The sequence below is a fragment of the Apus apus genome, chromosome 1 (genome assembly GCF_020740795.1).
Source record: "Apus apus isolate bApuApu2 chromosome 1, bApuApu2.pri.cur, whole genome shotgun sequence".
Taxonomy (NCBI): Eukaryota; Metazoa; Chordata; class Aves; order Apodiformes; family Apodidae; genus Apus; species Apus apus.
The window spans coordinates 195,007,149-195,025,907 of NC_067282.1; the positions used below are offsets into that span (position 1 = coordinate 195,007,149).

Genomic DNA, 18,759 nt, shown 5'->3' on the forward strand with positions numbered 1-18,759 from the left:
AGCTTTAACTTTTCCTCAGGGGTTCAAGAAGTTCAGAATCATTACCTGTTCTTATTTTCTGAGTGGTGATACGTTTAGCAGTTGTTCTGTGGGAAATAATCCAGGAAATTTACCTAATGTTTTCAAGTTTTCTTCCAGCCTTAACCTTTCAGGATGCTCTTAACACACTCGGGAGAGGGTATTGGGAACTATATCAGAAGACCAACATTTTTGTAATTCCAAAACACAGCATGATTGTTGTGAGTTTCTGAAAATAGACATTTAATCCAAGACTGCTAAACTGTTCTTAAATGCCTTCTAGTACTTCTCTGGGACAGAGGCCACATATGTTCAGATTCCTGTGCTCATCCAGGACATAACCCTGTCTGGCTCAGAGAATCCACTGTAAATTACATTTTTATTGAGTGTTGAATAGGATTTCTCACTTCTTTCTCAGAGTCATGCACCACTTTCATGTCAGTCTAAACATCTCCTGAACATACCTAGCACACAAAGACTATAAATCCACTCTCATCATGAGTAGAATAACCAAGTGGTCAATTAATGCACTGGTATCTAGGGAAACACACATTTTTGTAGTGATTTAAAAGAAGGGCAAAGACATGATGTTATGGTCAAAAGTATGCTGTAGTGAAGAGTTGTTTTCAAGACAAAGACTTACCTCATCACATGCTGAATTCTGATTTTATTTAATTACAGGTAACAAAAGACTTCAGAAGTAGTCAATGTTTAATTGAAATTTCTGCCAAGCAGCAGTTAAAATTCAGAGACGAAAGATATGATTTAAGGCACGGTCAGCCCACATGCTATGGAATTCAATATGCTTGTCCATTTTGAGAAGACCAACTCACTAACCCAAATAAGATGATGTTTCTGAAGGTCCACACTTCTGACATCACTAAAGAGGCTGCCATGGAAACTATGCTTTCAAATAAATCATTATTTGAACCTCGTTACAAGTTTTAAATTACATTCAAGCAGACTGAAGAGGAGGTGCAGTTGGATTTTAGATCACCTTCTGCCATTTATGCAACTTGCTACTTTTTTCTTCTGGGATTTGCAAGACAAGTGAAAGCTGTTTGCTGACCCTCTGTCTCTGAGCACAGGCTGGGAATGACAACACCATTGAGCTCATGCTGTGCTCTAGATGCTCTCATTTCAATTTTTCTTTCTGTTCCTTCAAGGAATGGAAGCTGCTGCAACAGAACTGCTCTCTGTCCTCTATTCAGGGATGTGAATTGTGTTGAACGTGAAGTTTATTATGTAAAGTTACTAACTGTAATACATGAAGTTAATAAAATACCTACTAAAATATGTGGTTTATACATTTTATATGGAGATGGCTCATAGACACAGTCATTCATATGTTTATGGAGCTCATAAAAATTTGTCTCCACGGCTATTTATCAATCTGAGCTACCTGCTAATTCCCACCTTGCTCAACAGCTCTTACTCTGCCTTCTGTGTGCTTTCTTTCTGGCTGTTGCTTGAACATCAGCCTCTGCTTTGCCCTAACTCCACTTTGCCCAAAGCTTCCCTCAGGGAATGATCTCATATGTCACCTTTAGGTGACATATTTCAGAATATGTCCAGACACAGAAAGGACTGAGATAATTATTTTGATCAAAAATCAAGAGTTCCACTTCCTTGCTGTAGAAGAATATAAATGAAAACAGGTAGCCCCAATTATTAACTAATAAACCATCTCCCACAAGGCAATTTGTTCAACCATTGTTTAATGAGGTGCATCAGTGTGTAGACAGGCAGCAAACACTGCCATCTGCATAAATGGTTTACTTTTTCATTTGATCTGAACGCCATATCTTAGAAATGAGAGTCAATGGGGCAGATAATTGAGTGTCGTGGGGGTCTCTCCTTTTCCCACGGACTCACTGGATTCAGAAAGATGGCCTAAGATCAGCATTGTTTAAGATTTCTTCTTGGATCTCTTGCTCCCTTAAATAATAGTTGCAGAGAAAAGGAAAGATAAAAAATGGCCAGCCTGTAATAACCTGGTGCTTGGAAGTAGTGCTACAGTGGACTTTAAACCAGACTTATCTTGCTAGTAAAGGACAATATCTTTCTCCAGGTATCTGTAGTAAAGTGTTTTCACCCTTTGGAAATAAAGGGGAAAATCTTATAGACTAAAATGCCATTGTTTTAAATCCATGTTCTTTGTGGACAAAGTTATATAGCTATCAACAGAGCTGATAAATTACAGAAATTCCAAGAGATTCTTGAGGGCAAGGTCTATGTAGTACAAGGCCACACTCTCTTTTTCCAGCCATGAACTGGAAATGTAACAAGGCAGAAGATGTGAAAGAAACGTGGCACTCGAGGGAAGCTCTGCTCTCACTTAGAGAGCCAATGCGTTTGAGTATTAACAGTGCTTGCTAGTCAGGGAAAAATAACACCTTTCTCTCATCTCTACATTACTGCTGCTGTCATATGTGATGCTCTGTTGTCATGTTAATTTGGGGAGAGTTGACACAATTGAAGTCATCCCTAGAGCCCTATGGCCTGGACCACTAAAGTAATTAAGTCACCTTCTCCTCTGAAATACGTACATCCCTGCTGTGCTTCAAGATCTGACACCAAGTTTTTTTCTAATAAAACTAGTCTTTTGTGCCAGAAGCTGAAAGTGAGATCTTTTCACCACAGTAACAGCAGCAATGTTCCTGTCATTTTTGAGGAGCTAGCATTTCAGCTTCATTTTCTTTGGCTTCAAGCCATTGTCAGCAAGTCAGTGTTTGCTCTACTAGTGTTGTTTGGTGCCATGTGCTGCTCCAGCAGCAGCGATCCAGAAAGTCAGGCCATGATTTTAAATGTCTCAGGGCCAAGTTTTGCATGCACATAAATACTTTTGTTCATATGTATAACCTCATTGAACTCTATGCAATTTTGGACATTTAAACTATGTTCAGCACCTAGACTGCACTTGAATGATCATTAGTAGTTTTTTTGTCCAAAGCATTGGTTACAGTTATTTTTAATTCATGTTATTATGGCTAATGTTAAGTATTTACGTTTGTTCAAACAGTGCAGGATAAACTTTTATTAGAAATGCTAATGATCTCAATACAAATAAAATAAAGCTCAAATGCTTCTTCCTGAGATGTTCTTCTGTAATTGTAAATAAAGTCTTCTGTGTTGGATAACGAAATCCTTTGTTTTTCTTGATATTTGGGGTGTATTTTCTTTTCCTAGAGATTGATTTTATAAACTGATGAATAAGTGAGCTTATGGCTAAACTTGTTATGTCATTGCACTCTGGTGCATCACAGCTGCTTAGAACTGTGTATCATGTTTCATGTTGCTGCATGATATATTGTAGATACCAGTGACATGTATGCTTTGTTTGCACAAAGGAGGAGACTTCGTGGGCAGAGCTGAGCACTAGCATGTCTAAACTGAAGCAATTCTAAAACAGCCTCAGAAACAAGCACAGAAAGAGACATGCTTTCTACCCCTTTGAGTGCACATCCAGCACTTTGCTGACTCTGCTGGCCTAATAAGTCAGGTGGGTGGAGAGCCTGGCTGTGCTTGTGCTTCATGTTCCCCACACATCCCAGGTCCTTATGGGTGAAAATCAGATCTGAGCCAAGATCTAACAGCTCACATACTTCCATCCCCAAGCAGGTGTGCCAGCTCTTGATCTCTAATTATGCCTTCAAAGCATTTCTTAAAACCTGTTCTTCCCACTTAGCCTACTAGTGTCTGTTAAGGTAATGTAAACATGCTGCTACACCCTGAAAAAGAAAGAAAATTGGTGTTTTCTGTGTTTTAACTGTGTGACTAAGCAAGGACTTGTTTTTTTTAATTAGTGTACACATCAACAGTATTTAAAAAAAATTAAATATAATAACTAATAAAATAAGTTTACAGCTTTTTTTTTTTTTTTCAGTAGTCATATGAAACTCCAAACCAAAGAGGCAAATGACTCACACTTATCAAATACAAAATGCATTTATAAATAGATGCTACTACTTTTCTGTTTTCTGCCCCACTTTGCATACCAGATATCCCTGATGCTCTGTGATAACACCTTCTCCCAGCAGTCCCAAAGGAGTCAGAGTCTTAAAGCCCATCCAGCTAACTCCAGGCTGGGGTTTTTCTCAGCTATACCGTGTGAGAAAAGAAACCAGATGCTTTGCAATAGGCGCCACCCAAAGGACGTACAGTTTTTCACAAGCTCTCCTGCTTCAATTCAGCACAGGCAGTCAAAAATAATGCTGGCTAAAATTCATTGTTGCTTCCTCTGTCAGTTGACACCACCAGAAATAACTACACCACTTAAAAAGCAGTGTGAGAAAAAAACCACATCCTAAGTGTCTGCTCAATGACTGTCAGATGCAGCACTAAGACAGAAATTTTGATACCCATTAGTATTCTGGAGCTATTTGCTATAGCCAGGGATTCCCTTGACTTCTATGAATCGGTGTTCTACAAAATGCATGCTAGGTGTAACCAGGCACACCCATATTTTTCAGGACTGTTTCTTGCCCAGCATCACCCTCATAATACCAAATATTTGTGGGCAAATCAAGACTTATATGTAGCCGTGTGTGTCCTTTTTTTGTGTGACTTAGGTTTAGGTGGACCTTAAATACATTTGCAATTTCAGCCTTACTAGAATATTTGCATGTAGGACTGTGAAAATCACATTTTTGCCCTTACATTTCTTCATAACTTTTCCAAATGGAAAGCCCACGTACATGGATGCTCCTAAAGGTCAAATTCTCCGCTGATTCTTTCACGATAGAAGCTAAAACATGATTAGAAACTAAATCCAGCAGCCTTTAGCTACTGTCTTATACATCCAGACATCTCCTGTGTTTTTAACGTGTGTGGAAGCATATCCTCTGTGCATTCACTCTACAGGAGTAACTGTATTTGCACTGGTCAAACATTGGATCTGCCTTGTGAAATCAGAAGTTATCACTACAATTAATTCACACACACACACACACTGACTGCGATGTGGCAGCATCTGCATTTTATTTTGCAGCCTTGACAACCTCAGCCTAGTTGTCATCAGCAGGATAAATTGAAGAATATTGTTGACATTCATGGATTGACACTGACAGAGAACAATGACAAAAGGGGAACCAGGACTCTTTAATTATTTATATTTTCCCTTTGAGCAATGGGAAAAAGCACTAAGAAAGAATTTCTGGTAAAGCACATACTTTAATTCAATTAAAAGTCAGTGCAGGCAAGAGGTTAATTCAGGAAATCTATTACAGCTGCCAGCTCTGGTGCCCCCAGCACAAGAAAGATGTGGATCTGTTGAAACGTGTCCAGAGAAGGGCCACGAAAATGGTCCGAGGGCTGGAGCACCTCTCTTATGAGGACAGGTGAGGGAGGTGGGGTTGTTCAATCTGAAAAAGAGAAGGCTCCAGGGGAACTTCATAGTGGCCTTCCAGTACCTGAATGGGGCCTAGAGGAAAGCTGGGGAGGGTCTTTTTACAGGGGCTTGCAGTGAGAGGACAAGAGGTAATGTTTTTAAGCTGAAAGAAGAGAGATTTAGGTTAGAGATCAGGTGTAAATTCTTCAGCATAAGGGTGGTGAGACAGGCTGCCCAGAGATGTTGTGGGGGCTCCATCCCTGGAGGTGTTCAAGGGCAGGTTGGATGGGGCTCTGATCAGCCTGTTCTAGTGGGAGGTGTCCCTGCCCATGCAGGGGAGCTGGAACTCGATGATCTTTAAGGTCCCTTCCAACTAAAAAAATCCTGTGATTCTGTGATTCTGTAATCTTCCAGGGAGCAGAGACTTCCCTGGGCACCCAGGAGCATCACGCACTTTGCTGGATGGATGTACATGCATCTCTCCTGCATAAGATTATTTGGCACTTAGTATAATCCTGAAGCTATATCTGATAGATGTGAACAATGTTTCTAACAGTAATAATCAATTAATGTGGAATGTGTTGGTTCCAGAAGCTCTGATTTTTATGTGAATCTATTTAGATTACACTAATTCAGAGGAAGAGAGTATGCTATTATTCAGGCCATTCAAATGAAGCTAAAGTCCTAGAGGAAGATGGTTGCTAATGCACAAAGATTATGGGGGTCTTGGCTCTACTTTGGATCCTGGTTGAGAGACAGAAGACTCATTTTATACTGGTTTTAATTCTTAATGTGTTAAAACTAGAAGTACTCAAAAAATCAAGGACCAGAAGTATTGATCTCTTCTTCTGGTGAGGTGCAGAAACTGTAACACAAGTGCTAAATGCATCTTCTCATTAAGGAAGGAGGAAGATGGATCACTCTTTGGAGCTTAGATGATCTATTTCTTAGCATGTCAGCTTTTATAAATCCAGATGGAGAGACGGATTTTACCCTGTGTTTCACGTAAATTCCATCCTGGGGCCAAGCACCCCTTTGGCATCACGGCACTTTCCACACATTTAAGTACTTCTGTTTAATGCTGCTTTGACCCCAAAGGGGCTGCTGTTTGAAATATCAGAGTGAAGAGGTTGGAAGTCCCTGAACTCTGGCCAGGTTTTACATAAAGATAAGGAAAGGCAAGTCTGCACAGATGGTTTAGCATGGTAATGCCTTATACCCCCATGGAAAACTTTCAAGTGTATTTACCTCAAAGTCATCTGCTAAGAGTGCCAGTCCTGCAGTCTGTGCTTCATGGCTTCAGGAACAGGTGAGTAGTCAATGGCTCTGGCTGCAGTGGTGAAGAGCAGATCACACCAAGCCAAAGCCTCTCAGCTAGCAGGGGATAGCTGTTGTTCAGTAATATCTAATTTCTGTTTATTCACTAACAGCTGAAAATTAAATCTTATTAAAATTATCACATTTAACTGAGACAGAACAAGTCAAAAACAAGACTATAAACCAATCCTGGTGGTACTACCTTAAACTAATGCATTCAGCTTTGTATTTCAAACTCTCTGTTCTAGCAGACAGTTTAAGCAGCTATCTCTAATCTATCAGATCTGAGCTGAGACCTGTTAAATGGTTATATGAATGTTTAAATATTTGACAAGTGGTTAAATTCACCTATTTGGTCTTCGTCTGAAAAAGACCAAAAGTTTTCACTGTTGCACAAAGGATGATGAAACAGGTTTACAGGCAGAAAAAATTACTAGTGGGGTCTGTAACTCATGGCATACAGCAACTGTAACAGTAACTCTTCCCTTTGGGCCAAAAAAACCCCAAGCAAATATACAAGGGAAGGAAGGGGAAAAGACAGAAGGGACAAAAAAAAAAAAAAGAAAAAGAATGCGTTCCCAAGTGGTCAACCTGGATGAGAAGTGACAGGGGTCCCTCTAGAGAAGTGTCCTCTTCAGGGCATCCAGTGAAGCATTGCCTGCAAATACCATTTTCAAAGTAACTGCAGTTAAGTATTGATTTGGTCATTGTTTTCTCTCCCTCCCACATTATGCTAATAGGGTTGTCTGGCACATGCTTCAATCAGGAACACTTCTAATTCGCACCTTTAATTGACTGCTGAGCCTTGTGCTGGGAAGTGTTGACTGTCTAAACAACTCTTATCTACTATGCCCTTGTTTGCTCCCTAATATATGGCTTTAAAGTAAAAATTATGAAGTGGGAAATGATATGTAGAGGGAAGAAAGAAGAGTGACTCACATGGTGATGGCAATCACTTTTGACAAAACCCATGTGAACAAATGCGACATCAATTTCTAAGTGTCCCCATGCAAGGCAATGTGGGTAAGAGCACTATGGAAGACCAGGACAGGGAGAACAGCTGCAGATAGAGGTAGAGGTGTGCAGGCAGGTGGCTATAGAGTGAACGGCAGGCTGCAGTGCTCCACAAGAAGGATTACAAAGCTGAACACAGCAGGACCTGGGCATTGCACAGATTGAGCACCAGTAACTTCATCTGGCTACTGAGTTTGTTGCCCACAAGCCCCCAAACTGTTCCTTGCTGATATCCTGCAAAGTTACAGTTCTGTGCCATAAACATATAGAGGCAAACCAGGGAAAGCAGGAGTGCTGTGAGCAGTCTCAATTGCCTAACTGTATAAATGTAATATATCTCAAGACATTTAATTTTTTTATTCATAGCTAGTTTAGGAAGGCCTGGGGCTTCCCTAGAGTCCATATCATACTACTTATCCCTCATGCATGTCTCAAATGTCTCAGAGAATGTTGTATGGGAGTCTTGCACTTTATAAGCTCTTTCTGTAGCTGCATTTTTCAGGACTGGGCTCTTTAACACAGTTACTGTGATGAAAAAAAGGCAGAAAGAGAGGTAATCAGTACAGGAGGCCACAGAAGTCATGTGGGAGACTAGCCTCAAAGATTTTTTGGCTAGCTTTGGCAGAGCTCCTGTGAGACAGCTGGCCTTTGCATATTCCCATGTTAGGTACCCAGTTCTCTCCCAAGTTATCTTATTTATAGCTAAGGGGTGATAGCTTCAAAGTTTTCTTGCTTTCCCCTCACAATGTTGATCCTTCCTACTTTAGAAAAGGAAGGATGAGACAAGATTTCTACTAAGAGTTTCCAGAAGCTTCCTGCTGCTTTTCTGTTACTACATAATAACCTTCCAACTGAACATTTTTGAAAACCCTCCTTTTATCCATGTTTAGTGCTGTGCATCTTAACTTCCAGGCTTGGCCACGCAGTTTCTGCAATGCTCACTAGATGGCAATAAAATATCTAGACTGATATTCCCAAATTCTCCAAATCTGCCCGAGGCAGTTCACCCTGCACAGGGGTTTGGGTGGGTACACTTGGATGTTGTGAGACTTCAGCAGAGGCCTCTTTTCACAGTAACCTGAAGCATAAAATAAGCATTGCACACCTTCTTACACTGCTTGGTAGTGCTGCAACAGCTACCTAACTCATTCATACATGTTAATGTGTGGCTTCCACACATATAATTATTCTAGAGAATGTTTTTTTACAAAGTTGTGTTTCAGCTTCTGAAAAAATGGTAAAATAATTCAACTGGGAGTGACCACATATTCTCAGGCCTGTGAACAACATAGAAGATGCTCTGCTTGCTGTTTGCCAGTTGCTGCAGGGCCTGGTGCGGGCTCAGAAAACCATGAAGAATACAAGAAAATATGCAAGACCCCCATGCAAACCCAGCTCAGCTTCTTATCATAACAACAGAGCAACAACTCTTACTTTCCAAGACTCCTCCTTTTTAATATCCTCATTCTCCATTCAGAAAACTCAGGTTCTCCATGCTTCCTGTGGCTGTGAGGATGTCTGACCACGACTTGCTTGAGCATTTGATCTCAATTTTACTTACAATGCTGACATGCCTATTCATGGTTCTGTATGTATCAGTGTGGTTTTGTATGTGCAATACTTGCTTAAATATGGTTACAGAGTCCTTCCCAGATTTTCCATTGTAAATCGAGGCTCTAACCATGAACTGATAAACCACAGTTATTGCAGGACATATTTTGATTGTAGAGAAAGGAAGTTATGCTTCCATTTTTTGTATCTGGGATGAACACAAATATTATACTGATGGTGACTAGACAGGTGTATGCTGATATATTTGCACCAGTAAGAGCAATATCTGATTAACAGGGTGCCTATGACAGCAGCCCTGAATGACAGAAACAAACAAAAAAAATCATGCAATCTAACAATTTGACTTCGTACTTTAAAAATGTTACTACAGGGTGTTCTGTAGGATTTACTGAGTGAGCAGGATATGAGCCATTTCTGATCCAAATTGTCAAACCAATAGTGCAAACCCTGCTGAGAAACAGCACCTCAACAAGTTGGTTTTGAAAGTTAGATGACAGGTAGGTCAGGTCTAGCTGGAAGTATGGTTAGACCACTGTACACCTGTTTCCATTATTTATGTATATGTATTTATGTATTCTGTAAAGCATGTATCCATTGGTTACTTTAATCACAACAAATATATACTTCCTGGAGTTATTAAGATTGGATAGCAGACTATCGTTCATTTAGAAAATCAAACTTATAAAAAAGTATGATGCTTTTCTTTATATGATCATATTTTAAAACTAAAATATTAAAAATATAAACATTATGTGAGAAGGCTATTAAAAATTATTTGTTGAAAATGGGTTTTCCTCAGAAGAATTTTTAAAAAATAATTATTTGAAATAACTTTTTAGCATTGATAGAATTCAGGGAAGAGATAAGAAATTTTGAGTCCCACTGAAATTTAGTAACTTTGAAATTGAAGATATCATCAAAGAAGGAAAAATAAGGTTTTGTTGGGTTTGATCACATCTTTTTCCAGGACTGATAATTTGTGGATGTGCTGGAAGAGTGATATGTATATGTATGTATATTTCTATATACTGACCAAAAGAGACATATTGGAGTCTGTGCCTGATGAGTCCATGATCTCTCATCCCAGTGAGATGATGTCCTAATACCTAGGTGAAAGCATTTCTCACAAGACTCAAGAGACCCTTTACAATGATGGATGGTTAATTTGTTTTTCAAAAACAAACAGCTTGAATTATATGGAAAAAGAGTCAGAACTAGACCCTAAGTTACTCCTCAGAGAAATAAGGACCAAGATGTTACATCAGAAGTTATCTGTGTTGCTAAACAGACAAGGTGCCAAATGTTGGGCTTGTTCAAGTTTCCATTTCTGTTCCTAATTGGAACATGTTTGTGTGGATGTCCTGAAGATAAGGTTTCTGATTGGCCTACATCTGGTATGAGGAGGATATTGGATGTAAATGTGTCCAGTCATCCCTGTAACAATTTCTGGATGAGGTTTTCATCCTAAACTTTTCAGTCGTTTGTTATAAAATTTCTCTTATGTTTTTTTCATACAGATAATTACCAAATTGGTCTTTTAATATACTTTACAGAAGAAACCTCTACATTTGACTACTGCCTGCAATTATTTTTTGGCATACCTGCCTTTTGCTGAAAAAAAAAAGTAATTTTAAAGAGCTTTTGTGTTGTTGCATTTTTAATGTTGATTTAGAAACTTGCATCTATTGTTTAAATTAGTTCTGCAAATGACCTTTGCAGCAAGTCTTGCCTGGTTGAAGCTCAGCACAGGGTAGCTTGGTGTCCTCTAGCTGAAGACTAAGCCTTCATGCTGAGTGCCTGAAGGGCAGGGAGAGCATTTCCAGGTCTGAGGAGGTGGTGGAGGCGTGTTAAAATTACAGACATGCAGTCTTCTCCATGACTGGCTTTGCCAAAAAAGATTTCATAGGCAGCTGCCATCCCATGAATTAATCTCCAGCTGCTGATTCACCAGAGAGCACATGCAGCTGCTGATCTATAAAATACTGCCTTTTGCTACTTCTGTCCCCATCCGTTGCTTCCTCCAGCACTCGGCATTGGCCATCAGCAGTTCCTCCAGAGAGGTTTTGTCAGCTAGCAAACATGCAAAAAACTATTGTGAAGCAGTTACTGCACATATGACATAATTACCCCAGACCCACATGTAAGAACATAGTGACAAATAAAAACAAAAAGTAAAATTGGGGCATCTGATAAGGTAGGAAATCACCATTACATCATCAGCAAACATATCCATTATATTGCATTTTGCATCACACGCTTTCTTCTTCCTTGATTGCCACTCACTGCTTTGGTGAGATAATTATCTCACTGATAATGAGAGTTTTCAACTCTGTGCAAAACTGTGTTTGAATCTTTCAACTACGCTGGGTGGGAAAGTTAGGTAATTGGTAGTGGGGCAACAGAAATGCATTTGAGAAATAACAAGTGCCATGGCCCTTCAGCTGGATGTGGCCCCAAGCTCTTGACCAACTTATCCATCATAACTCAACAAAGTCAGAGCAATATGGGAAAAGACACACAAATGTGTGGGGGACATACATCTTTTCCTGTGTAACTAAACCCTCTTTACAAGAGTAATAATGGCTCTGAGTACCCACCAGCACTTTTGCTTGAAGAACTCCATGTGTCAGTGCAAAAAATACATGTCCAGGGCTTCTCTACATGGGGTGTTAGTGATTTATTCAGTGTGTGCTAACAGTTTGCTCAGAGCGTGGGGCAACACGTCAGTGCAGACTGTTGCAGAGCCTAAAGCTCTCTGCTGGGGACAGGCATATGCATTTTCATGCGTCACTGATTTCTGAGCTTTATGGGATTAAGAAAAGGATTTTAAGAGAGTCACAGGTTTCTTGGCAGGATTGAAGCATTTTAAGAACTGTACTATCACAAGATAAAAACCTTTTACTCATTTTCCAGGCCACAGTCCCAGCTCTTGGTGCTCACAGGAAAGCTTCTGACCTGCACTTCCCTCAGGCAGCAGTCCTGTCATCCAGAGCTTAAAACTTCACATGCATTTAAAACCCAAAATGTTCAAAGAGATCTGATCACTTCTGTACTGCTTATACCTGTGACTCCCATTGATTTAAATAGATCTTAAATAACAACTACTCTGCTACTGCTGGACCTCAGGCCCAAGGCTCATGTTGTTGCAGTTGTAAAGAGCCATGAAAATATGACTCCAGGGTGATCGATCATGAGGCCTACTGATACCCACCTAACCACAAAGAGCAACTGATAAATATAAATGTAGCACAAAGCTAGACTATAATGGGTACCATTTAAATAGCAGAGGTTTGGATTGCAAACCATGTTTGAGCTACTGTAAATGAGGACCTGGTCTGCCTTCAAATAGGTGGCCCATCCCAGCTCCCAGGAATTCAATAGAAATCTTTCCATTAGTACAGTCAGTGTATGTTTAATACATTTTGCCTTAATGAAGGGTTTCTTGAAAATAAAAACTTGTCTGCTTTGCCTGTGTTCAGAGATCAAGTGCTGCTAAACAGAAGGAATGAAAGTGGCAAGCATTTAGCAAAGTTTCAAATAATGCCTCTGAGTTAAAAATTTTGCTCTCTCTTGTATGTATTTTTCTACTGAAAATCAGTGTGGTTTGTATTCAAAAGTTAATAAATGTACCAGCTTTCAGCATCTGGAGAAATCATAGTCCAAAATAAATGGTATGCTTTACATATTGTTTAGCTCTGGTGTGGTCACTTGATTCCTGAGGAATGAACACATTCTATGTGTAGGACAAACTTCACCCTAAGAATGCAATCTAGAAAACACCAGCTGTTTAGAGTTTTAGCCAACAGAACAGGAGGAAAAAATAAAATAAAATAAAAAAGCTAGAAAGCTGTGTTTACAGCTGCATTAGCACTTAATACCATGAATTTCTTTCAGACTCGGAACAAACCTGACCTTTAAGAGTAGCAAACTTGGAATATAAATGCAAAACATGGCCTGATTATGAAAGCTCTGATATAAAGCAGGTTTTATTCTTCCAGTGTTTGTCAAGCTCTTGACTTGGAACTGCAGAGCTCTTTGGTTGCCATCTTTTTCCAGGCAGACAATAAATCTGCCTGCTTTGTGCAGTTTGATATGACAGCATGGCTCGTGCAATTCTTTTTAGCAATGAAAATATGTCTGAGACCACAAGTTTGTGTCACAGATAAAGGACCTCTCACTTGAATTGACTTTTTTCACAGGGATGCTTAGGGTATTTAAATGCTCCTGGCTCATGCACATATGGTCACTTATTGATTGGTTCTGTAGATCTAATTACAGCAAATGACATTATATGTTCCCCTCCCTAATTACCTAACAAAATCCCTTTGGGCTGCAACAATTTCCATATCAAAGTGGGTGGTTTATGCATAAATATAATGACTGGAGCTGAAGCAATCCTTTTAAAAGCAGAAGCATGAGATCAAAGGCCATTTCCTGCAATTACACCATATCATTTAAAATCAAGTTGGATCAGGTTGGTTTTTGTGGTCATAGAGGTGTGCTGGGCAGCTGAGTTACTCTGCCAGAAAGACCCTTAGGGTTATACGTCTCCACTGCTTGTAGTGGTCTGGAAGCTGGAAAGGGTGGAGGAAGCAGTTCCTGAGAGCAGTTACCTAGCAGCATAGAGATGTCAGTAATCATCCAGGGTGTCTACCAGAGTCCAGCAACTCGATCCTCACTGCAGTCTTTGAACTGTCCTCTGTGACTGCTGCCTCATATCTGGCTTGCTGACCTAGATGGAGGCCGTCACTTATGTATTTGAACAGGGCCAAAAGCAACACACCAGTGCTCTGGCCTGAGGCCTCTAAGTGCTGTTACAGTGCAATATGGAGGAGGCTGATTCTCTTCAGTTAGGGCATGTTGCCTTTTACCCAAAGCTGAGGGAAGGGGGGGGGGGATGAAGCCAGAGCACTCACTGTGCACATGTGCATGTCCCTGAGTGATTTGGCACATATGAAGTCTTTCAGCTGATCCATGGTGTTGGTGGCACTGCTCTTCCTCCCTTCCAGCACTTGACTCTTCAGTTACCCCAGCCAACAGCTCTGCTGAGCCTTATCTCACCTAGTGTTATGTGTCCTTACTAAAAGTATTATACCAGCAAATGACACCCTCTTTCTGTTTAATGGACAAAAAGAGGCACTTGTGAGTCATGATTCCTCTAGCTTAAGGCTTGTGATGAGATATACCACAAAAGCCAAAGGTTATTTCTAACCTTTTGACCTAGGAATTGAAAGAAATAACTCACTTGAATGAGTTTAGGACGTCCCAGCACTAGAGAGAAGGTTTTGGGTTTTATTTTGGAATTAATTTTTCAAGTTGTTCTGTGTGCCATGAGATCTATCTTAGGAGAACTCTCTCTTCAATACATTGCACTTGGTTCCGGATGCCTAACTCAAAATTCCCACCTGACCAAAGTGACACTTCCTGGCCACAATCTGCTAACCTTCTTCTGCCCACATGTGAGCACACCAGTTATCTAAGCTCTTGGGAGTTCTGAGTATTTCAACAGCAGATTTTATTCCTATTACAAAGCACGGGCCTGTAGCGGTATTCAGACTATGTGCAACCCCAGTTAAATACATCCACAGAAAGACCCTTGCCTTCCTCACTTTTCAGTCACAAGTCACAGAACTACATCAAATGCCAATCTCTCCCCAACCATAAAATATTCTAATCCACTTCTTTCAACTAGCTGGAAGCTGGCTTCCTCATTACAACTTGAGCAGGGGTATCTAAGTCTTTCTTGCTAAAGTTAGTTGGCTTTGCATGGAAAAAAGAAGAAATGAAAAAAGAAATCTCCCAAGCATCAATAATATAGAATCATAGAATTATAGAATCATAGAATCCTAGGGGTTGGAAGGGACCTCGAAAGATCATCTAGTCCAACCCCCCCTGCCAGAGCAGGGTCACCTAGAGTACATCACCTAGGAACGCATCCAGGTGGGTTTTGAATTTCTCCAGTGAAGGAGACTCCACAACCTCCCTGGGCAGCCTGTTCCAGTGCTCTGTCACTCTAATATAGTGCTCAGCTGTCACATGGCAGAGAAATCAACACTCTTTGAGCATTGAAAACACTCTATTGTACAGATTGTGCTGAATATCCAGCCCAGCTTGCATCAAGTTCCTATTACATAGAGCAGCACAAAGTGGTGGCCTGAGACTTGCTTAACATGTCTCTTGTTCAAGAGGGTGAACTGAGAGAAGCAAATCCTACATGAATGAATCAGAGTTCCTCATTCACACTACAGGCCCTTCTGCAATAATTTGAAAATTGCTCCTCCAGAAAGTTTATTAATGTTTACTTAAAAGTTCTTTGACCTTGTAGAGGAATTGTTTTTCTCAGTAGAACAGGCAATAAACAGCTGCATCAATATTTACCTTAACAAAAGAAGTGTTTTCTCTGTATCAGTTCTCTTTTTTGGGGGGATGTTTTCTCCAGCCTGTGGGCTGTGAAAAAAACATCTCTTTGTTTCTTCAGTTTTCAAATTGGAGGGAGAAGGGAACTTCTTGCTATTCTGCGAACATGCCACTACATTCAAAATTATGGCTGAGCTTTCTGGTGTTGCTGGAAGTTGCTGTGGCATACTGCTCCTCCAGGCCTTACAGCAGTCAGCTAACATGTATCAGCAAAGGTACAACTCATTTTCCCAAGCCTAGTTATAATAAAACACTAGGAACTGTTTGCTTACAAGCAGAAGACAAGGACTGTATTGGTACACATTGTGTTTATTTGCTATAACTCATTTTTCAGCAGTTCAAACCCTTTTTTTATCTTTGTGAAAAGGCCAGAATGCAATTTGGAGTCAGTGGTGATAAGTTGAAAATATTGGAGGTTAAATATCCTCTGAAATTTACATTTTCATTTCAGCTGTTACTATGGATGTGTAGCTGTCCACAGAATAGAGTGTGAGCTCTGGGATGACACATTCATTTTCAATTGAGACCAATTTTGTGACCAGCCAAAAGAAAATGTAAATTCAGGCTGTGCTCAACTGTCTCTGCAGCTCTCCCATATTAATTGCATCATGTTTCTTCCAGTTGGTGGACCCCTGTGAGTTATAAACAAACATAAAAAACACAGAACCACCACTCTACAAAGACAGATAGGGAGACCTAGGGCCAAGATTTGTGCTGGCAAGGAAAATTAAACTGCACAACTGGTACAAATTCCTCTATGAAAGAAGAAAAAACAACCCTCAGAAATAAAAAGCACTGGTATATTGCCAAGCAGCTGTACCTTATAGAGGAAGATAATTCTTAAATATATATATATTTAAAATTTCTGTCCTTAAAATCAACTCAATATTTAGTTATTGAGGCCCTGTTAATAGTTTCTGGTCCAGAGATTGACTATATAACTGACTAATTTTACAATTTTTAAGTGTGGAGGCACACTAGTTCTAGTTTTAAGTACTCTCTGATTAACAGTAAGGAGAACACAAGGCATATGCACATCAATGTCACCCAGAAGGGTATTCTAGCACCATCTAGCCAATTTCAAAGGCAACTTCAAGTCAGCAAACAGGGCCTGATAGTCATATATTATCAAACTGGCAATTAGGTGTATCAGTATAGCTGGTGGACTAAACAGTGTGATTGCAGGACAGTCAGGGTTGCAAAGTCATGCACATCTCCCACTTTGGTTCAAGGCTACATCCACTCCTGAAAAAATGTGGTTCTTTTTATGAGAGAGAACCTCAAGTGAAGAAACTGTTTACCTTTTTTACTTATTACTCATGTTGGAGGAAATAATCGAGTTATTTGGAGATATGAGTGGTTCAGTATATGGATATGATGGAGAGGAATAAAATTGTCACAGTTATCATTCACATTTGTCAAAAATCATCATCAGGGTGCATTAAGGCTCCATACTCTTCAACATCTTCATCAATGACTTGGACGCAGGACTCAAAGGAATTCTAAGCAAGTTTGCTGATGAGACAAAACTGGGAGGAGCTGTCGAGTCCCTCAAGGGCAGGCAGGGCCTGCAGAGAGACCTCGACTAGTTGGAGAGATGGGCAGTCACCAACCACATGAAGTTTAACAAGGGCAAGTGCTGGATTCTGCACCTGAGACAGGGCAGCCCTGGTGGCAAGTACAGACGAGGGAACAAGTGGCTGGAGACCAGTGTGGTGGAAAGGGACCTGGGGGTCCTGGTTGATGGCAAACTGAAGATGGGCCAGCAGTGTGCCCTGGCAGCCAGGAGAGCCAATCGTGTCCTGGGGTGCATCAAGCAGAGCGTTGCCAGCCGGTCAAGGGAGGTGATTGTCTCGCTCTGCTCTGCACTGGTGCAGCCTCACCTTGAGTTCTGTGTTCAGTTCTGGGCACCACAATATAAAAAGGGCATCAAGCTATTGGAGAGTGTCCAAAGGAGAGCCATGAGGGTGCTGAAGGGTCTGGAAGGGATGACCTGTGAGGAGTGGCTGAGGTCACTTGGATTGTTCAGATTGGAGAAGAGGAGGACAAGGGGTGACCTCATTGCAGTCTATGGCTTCCTCAGGAGGGGAAGAGATAGGCGGGTCCTGATCTCTTAGCTCCTGTGACCAATGACAGGACTTGGGCAGGCAGGAAGCTGAATCAGGGGAGGTTTAGGTTGGATATCAGGAAAAGGTTTTTCACCCAGAGGGTGGTTGAGCACTGGAACAAGCTCCACAAGGAAGTGGTCACAGCACCAAGCCTGCCTGCATTCAAGAAGCGTTTGGATGATGCTCTCAGGCATATGGTGTCATTCTTGGGGTGCCCTACACAGGGACAGAAGTTGGACTTCATGATCCTGATGGTCCCTTCCAACTCAGCGTATTCTATGATTCTATGATTCTGTGAATCTGTAGGGGATTATTTAATTCTGATTTTGTCTTTTATTATTTTTAAATACTATAGAGTCCATTCTGTTTTTCTTTTTTTAAAAAAAAAAACATATATAATGAATAATTTCTCATTACTTTATGTTTGATATCCTGACTTTTATATGGTTACTATATCCATAGTAACCTAAAATAAATAACACAGAAAATAAAGTGTATTCCTCAGTGACTTGGAATGAATTTATGAAGAGAGGATATAGAGCACCCACAATCAGGTGGTGAGAAAGATTTCAGATGCAGAAGACCCTGGACACAGGAAAACAGAGGCTGAGCATGATTCTCAGAAAGCCCAATCCCAGAGGCCTTATTCAGCTCTCACTCATCCAGGCTGAGTAACTAATGTCTGCAGGAGTTTTCACTAGGAACCTGGCTTAAGGAACTGAAAAAGAGAATACATTGGAAGGGGCTGCAATATATGTCTTCTAGGAAATAGTTGCTGGATCTTTCCTAGGATCTGGGAATGGGAATTGCTAGATCATGTGAGGGTTAGCCAAGGAGTTTATGATCTTGCAGAAGGCACAGTATTTTAGCATGAACTGTCTTGACTTGAATTCTGGTTCTTTAATGAATTATATATTTTCTGCTCTTTTCCTAAATTTGAAGTTCAAGGTATGATGCATCTTTGGGACTGTCTTGCTTAGTGAA

At 40.5% G+C, this 18,759-nt stretch overlaps 1 protein-coding gene across 9 annotated transcripts in view; it reads left to right on the top strand.

The window, feature by feature from the left end:
- Positions 1-3,163, top strand: part of CD36 (CD36 molecule) — a 38,988-nt gene extending 35,825 nt beyond the window's left edge. For all 9 annotated transcript variants that reach the window (XM_051608223.1, XM_051608228.1, XM_051608225.1 and 6 more), the window contains exon 14: positions 700-3,163. The gene's annotated coding sequence lies outside the window, so the exon portion shown is untranslated. The remainder of the gene's footprint in view (positions 1-699) is intronic.
- Positions 3,164-18,759: the final 15,596 nt, after the last annotated feature.